Here is a 6,512-nt window from a genome sequence, read left to right as displayed (position 1 = left end):
TCACAGCAGTGGCAGCTCTGTGTGATAGCAATTACTTTACACAGTCACAGTGCATACAAAATAACTCATATTTTTTAAATGGACCAATGGGAAAGAATTATGCTGCGCTATGTAAGAAACTGTAAATAAATAGTTATGATGTAATATTTCTTAAACTGGAACCAGACTTCAACAGTGATTATGAGGGTGATAGGTACTGTATATCCCAAGTACATAGATGTTCAGTTGTCGCAATGGTGCGGCGAATAAGATCCTGCATGCAGGATAAATCTAGTCAGATCTCCTGTCAGGGCCAGTGTTCACTGGCCCTGACAGATCGCTCAGCACACATCCTTGACACATTGCTGTGCAGCGCTGTGTGCTGAGAAATCTTGCTGAGTGATCTAGCATCGCTCAGATCGCTCAGCACAGTCACCCCGTGTGTACTGTGTAGGCCCTTTTATACAGTAGATGCTGTGATGCCCACTCCCTACTCTCCTCTAAAGCATGGCACAGGCTCCCCTCACAGCCAAGAGTGCATTTCCTGAGCATTTTACATTATTTGACCAGTTATGAAGGAAGCTGAATCAATTATATTTTTAAATACATACCATATTTGTTTATTGCAAGGAACAAGAAATGTATAAAAAAAACTTTTGATATTGTAGCTGCATAGACTAAAGTTAGAAGCTGAAAACACTTAAATTGGAATTGAATTATTCATTTCAAATCCCAGGCCATCCCCCAGACAGGATATATGCTATCTATACTCTCCAAGGAATCTACTTCAAAGGCCTCACACACTGAGATTTTCACACCTACTGTACACAATTAGGAATTGGACTCTAAAGCTATGGCATGATTGCTTCTTTCCTGTGTTTAATTGGCCACTCACTGTAGTCTGTAAACAGATCTTTATTAATATGGGGTAATATTTTCTTTATTGTGCTGCTCCTTTATGGAGAATGTTTTTTAGCTTGTGTTTTGCTGTGTGGCTGCTAACATTACAATAAACTATCATTGTAATAGTAAACCACGTTTTCAATGTCATTGTACAGTAATGGCTGTAAAAACCCACTGATCACTGTAGGTCAGCAACAGACTTACTTTGTGACAGAAGCTAGATTTTTTTCAAAATTTTGAAGCACCCACCCATAGCCATGTTTTTGAAGTACCCAAGCACAGGGTTCTGTAAAGGGAGGAAGGGAGTAGGGGGAAGGGAGAAATCTGTAACGGTTACTGATAGTCAGAGGGAGAGGGTTAGAGTGATATGGAAAGAGAAAGTAAAAGGGAGAGAAACACTGAGAGACAGAGTTAGGGGGAGAGCGATAGAGTCAGGAGGAGAGAGCAACAAAATCAGGGGACAGAGACACACAGAGAGATAAGGGGAGAGAGATACAGTTAGATGGTGAGAGACAAAGTCAGATGGAGAGAGAAAGTGAGACAGTCATGTGAGAGAGATAAAGTCTAGGAGAAAGAAAATTAGAGGGTGGTAGACAATGAGAGACAGAGTTAGGGGAGTGCAATAGAGTCAGGAGGAGAGAGCGACAAAGTCATGGGACAGAGACACAGAGAGATAGTTTAGGGGCGAGAGATAGAGTCAAGAAGAGAGCAATAGAGTTAGAGGGAGAAAGACAAAGTTTGATAGAGAGACAAAGTGAGACAGAGTCATGTGAGAGAGATAGTCAGAGGGATAGAGATAAAGTCTAGGAGAAAGAAAATTAGAGGGCGGTAGACACTGAGAGAGTCAGGGGGAGAGCGATAGAGTCAGGAGGAGAGAGTGACAAATTCAGGGGTCAGAGACACCAAGAGATAGTTAAAGGGAGAGAGATAGAGTCAATGAGAGAGAGCGATAGAGTTAGAGGGAGAGAGACAAAGTTTGATGGAGAGACAAAGTGAGACAGAGTCATGTGAGAGAGATAGTCAGAGGGAGAGAGATAAAGTCTAGGAGAAAGAAAATCAAAGGGTGGGAGACACTGAGAGACAGAGTCAGGGGGAGAGCGATAGAGTTAGGAGGAGATAGTGACAAATTCAGGGGACAGAGACATAGAGAGATAGTTAAGGGGAGAGAGATAGAGTCAAGGAGAGAGAGCGATAGCGTTATAGGGAGAGAGACAAAGTTCGATGGAGATAAAGAGTCATATGAGAAATAGTCAGGGGGAGAGAGATAAAGTCTAGGAGAAAGTAAATCAGAGGGTGGGAGACACTGAGAGACAGAGTCAGGGGGAGAGCGATAGAGTCAGGAGGAGATAGTGACAAATTGAGGGGACAGAGACACAGATAGTTAAGGGGAGAGAGATATAGTAAAGGAGAGAGAGCGATAGAGTTAGAGGTGAGATACAGTCAGATGGAGAGAGACACTGAGACAGAGTCATGTGAGAGAGACAGAGTCAGGGGGAAGGAGATAAAGTCTAGGAGAAAGAAAATCAGAGGGTGGAAGACACAGAGACAGAGTTAGGGGGAGAGCGATAGAGTCAGGAGTAGAGAGCAAAAAAATTCAGGGGACAGAGACACAGAGATAGTTAAAGGGAGAGAGATAGAGTCAAGGAGAGAGAGCGATAGAGTTAGAGGGAGAGAGACAAAGTTTGATGGAGAGAAAGTGAGACAGAGTCATGTGAGAGAGATAGTCAGAGGGAGAGAGATAAAGTCGAGGAGAAAGAAAATCAAAGGGTGAGAGACAGTCAGGGGGAGAGCGATAGAGTTAGGAGGAGAGAGTGACAAATTCAGGGGACATAGACATAGAGATAGTTAAGGGAGAGAGATAGAGTCAAGGAGAGAGCGATAGAGTTATAGGGAGAGAGACAAAGTTTGATGGAGATACAGAGTCATGTGAGAGAAACAGTCAGGGGAGAGAGATAAAGTCTAGGAGAAAGAAAATGAGAGGGTGGGAGACACAGAGACAGAGTCAGGGGGAGAGCGATAGAGTCAGGAGGAGATAGCAACAAATTCAGGGGACAGAGACACAGAGATAGTGAAGGGGAGAGATAGATTAAAGGAGAGAGAGGTGCCGGTGCTGTACACTTTGCCGAAAATACATAAAAACCCTACCGAACCACTGAGTAGGCCTATAATCTCCGCAAGGGACTCGTTGTTACAACCTACTTCTCAATTATTGGACAGTGTCCTCCAGCCACTACTGCTGAAAGAAAAAACTTTCTTGAAAGATACGACTTCTTTTCTGAACCTTCTGGGTGACATCGACAGTGTACCTAGTGGAACTTTGTTATGCTGTCTAGATGTGTCCAGCCTCTATACCTCTATTCCCCATGAGGGAGGTTTGACAGCTATGAGGCGCTTTCTTGAACGACATCTCCCTACATCGAGCTTTGATCATGTGCTTTTCTTGACTTTATTAGAGTTAACTTTAAGGCGCAATTATTTTTTGTTTGATGGTGGGTTCTTCCTCCAATTACGAGGGTGTGCCATGGGGTCTCCTGTGGCCCCCTCGTATGCAAATGTGTACATGTTTTTTCAAGAGGCAGATATGTTCTTCAGTGATGTTAATGTTAGTCAGCATATTTTGTTCCTTACCCGGTACATAGACGATGTGTTTCTTCTGTGGACCGGGGGGGAGGAAAGTTTCCTGCAACTAATGGCTTCTATCAACAATTTTGATTCACCTATTAAGTTTACTTACACCCATAGTACTAGTAGTGCCAACTTCTTGGACATACGGGTGACAGTCATTAATAGGAAAATTATGACAGATGTCTATTCGAAAAGTACCGATAGGAACACCTTTCTGAGGGCCTCAAGTCATCACCCTGTGGCCTTAAAGAAAGGTCTCCCGTTATCGCAAATGATGCGTTTTGCACGCATCACTAGTGAACCTGAACTATTGCCAGAGGCCCTGGATGGCCTCATTGCAAAATTTACTGACAGGGGGTATTGTCCATTAACTTTAGAAGAACAAAAAATGAAGGTGCTAGCTATGGATAGAGCTAGTTTACTCAATTCGGTTAAACGCCATCAAGATAACATTATCCCTTGGGTCAGTAATTATACTACGGCCAGTCCAATCATCAGGAGAGCCACCAATGCACTTTGGCCTATTGTGAGCTCCGATAAAGAGCTTCCAATCTTTAGTAATAAGAGATCTTTGGCAGCTTTTAAGCGTGGGAGCAACCTACGGGATAGACTTGTTCACGCTGATATTACGGGTCTAGGGGGTAAAAAACCCACCAATGTGTACACTAAACCTCCAGGCTGTTACAGATGCCACAATTGCACTACTTGCAAATATATGGTAGCCTGTAGAGAATTTAAGCATCCACATATAGACAAAATCTATGATATTAGATTTGTTTTGACATGCACTACCACCCATCTAGTGTACATAATTGTGTGTCCTTGCGGCTTATACTATATTGGCCAGACCACCTGTAAGTTTAGGGAGAGGATGAACGCCCATAGGTCGGCAATCAATATGACTCTGAATGGGAAAGATATTGACCAGCCGGTATCCCGACATTTTAAGAAGGCAGGTCATTCGCTAGATGATTTAAAATACTATATTATTGACCATGTGCCAGTATCTCTTCGGGGAGGGGATCGGGCTAAACAATTGTTGATAAAGGAATCCAGCTGGATCATTCGTTTGGGCACTACGAATCCTATGGGTTTAAACGAGAAAATCAACTGGAATAGTATGCTCTGACATATTGCAGTCACTGTAGTTATTTAGCTTTAATTCCTTGTAGCTTAGGTATACAGTACTGTTTGTATTGATCCTGTTCTTTAGCCTCTGAGTATTTTTTTTTTATGTTATATGTTTTTAAATGTGTTCTGTTATTGTTCCTCTTCCCTGCAGTTCTCGTGCTGCAGCCACATCGGGATCCTCTGCTGGCTAGATGGAGCGCAGGAAGCTGGCTGTGGAACACACTTTCCGCGGTATCCATAGTAACGGAGGCCGCGCACCAGGAAGTACAGCAGTTGGTATTTTCGGCGGGCGTGTGGTTTGAGTGCTGGACGGAGCGGGAATCGAGGGACAGGTAAGGGTATTTATGTAAGTGTTTTGTGTTTGTCTTTTGCTGTAGATGTTGTCCTGAGGACGGGGCAGTAGCTCCGAAAACGTTTGATGTATCAACATCCAATACAGATGTCTTTCTTCATTGCTACAAGTCTCTGAGTGCCATCTCTATTGCTGGATATTTATTTGTTTGGAAGGGTACCTGAGCTTTTACATTGAGTTCGTTGGAGAACAAGAAATTGGAAACCGCACTGGTGTAGTAGGTGTATATGTATAATGATAACTATCTGTATTTAACTGATAATTAAATTCAAGGTTCAAATCCTCATTTTGGGAAGCAGATACATAAGGTAACACTCCTTATTTTTGTGTATCAAAAAGCTGCCCATCAGTGGTGCTCCCCCGAGTCAGTTATTCTCAATGTAAACGTGGAAAAAGAAAAGAAGAAGACTCTTTTTGGGAAGCACTCTTATACAGATAATGTTGTATGACTGGATGTCACAATAACTAACTAAAATACAATACTTTAATAATTCTCATTAAAATTAATTATTGAGGAGTTCAATGAGCGCCAATATTTGTTAAATGGTGACATTGCGAAAATATAGAAAATTGTATATAGATTACAAGGTACAGATACCTAATATAGGCCGAGATGGGTATATCTGTGAATTTGTGAACAGACAAACCAACTGTAGGACAACCTGTGGTCAAAAGAATTGCTCATTCAGTGTATATATATATGACCATCATTTGAAAACTGCTGTACATCCCAAATGGGAATTGAATCCTAGCAGGTAGTTGAATCATAGGTCATAGCCGAGATGTAAGACAGTGCTCTATTTTAGTGACAAAAAGGGTGGCAAATATTTGCAGTACCAGGGTGTTCCTTGGTGGTCTCCCATCCAAGTACTTAAACCGGCCCTCCACTGCTTGGCTTCCAAGATCAGATGAGATTGGGCATCTCCAGTGGGGTATGACCGCAGACCTTATGCTTACCCTTGTCACACTGTGTCCTAATTGGGCACAGATAAGAGCCGATTTGCGTTATTATGTGAACCACAGGTATCGAGGCAGCTGATTTGGTGTAGAAAAGATCAAGAGTTTTTTTCTCTCAAAGATATAACACAAAATTCAGATACCCATCTAAATTTTCACGGTTAAGGCAGTCGCAGTACAAGTAGAAAAGACATCTATGCTGCACAGATATTTCATATGAATATCAAGTAACAATAATTCTAAAATATAATATTCTTTTAACTATGCAGAGAGGGAAACCTCCAAATTTGGTCTCCAAAACATCAATAGATGTATGAAAATACACTATGGATTGTGCAAAAAAGTAACATAAGCAGTGAAATCTTCAACTCTAATGCCCCATCATAAATTATTTTTAGGCAATAGGAAAAAACAGACAATATACCATATATATCATCAGCTGGTGTTTCAGAAAAACATGGATTTCTGCATTACAAAAAGAGAAAGCATTTGTGTGTTTAATAAGCTCCAAAAGATGGTAGATGTATCTGCATCCGCTGTTTTGGTAGCAATATAGACCACACTC

At 41.8% G+C, this 6,512-nt stretch overlaps 1 pseudogene; it reads right to left on the bottom strand.

Moving 5' to 3' along the window:
• Positions 1-5,815: 5,815 nt before the first annotated feature.
• LOC134947195 (5S ribosomal RNA) lies at positions 5,816-5,936 on the bottom strand (annotated as a pseudogene).
• Positions 5,937-6,512: the final 576 nt, after the last annotated feature.

The sequence above is a fragment of the Pseudophryne corroboree genome, chromosome 7 (genome assembly GCF_028390025.1).
Source record: "Pseudophryne corroboree isolate aPseCor3 chromosome 7, aPseCor3.hap2, whole genome shotgun sequence".
Classification (NCBI taxonomy): domain Eukaryota; kingdom Metazoa; phylum Chordata; class Amphibia; order Anura; family Myobatrachidae; genus Pseudophryne; species Pseudophryne corroboree.
This window is presented reverse-complemented; position numbering and strand designations above follow the sequence as displayed.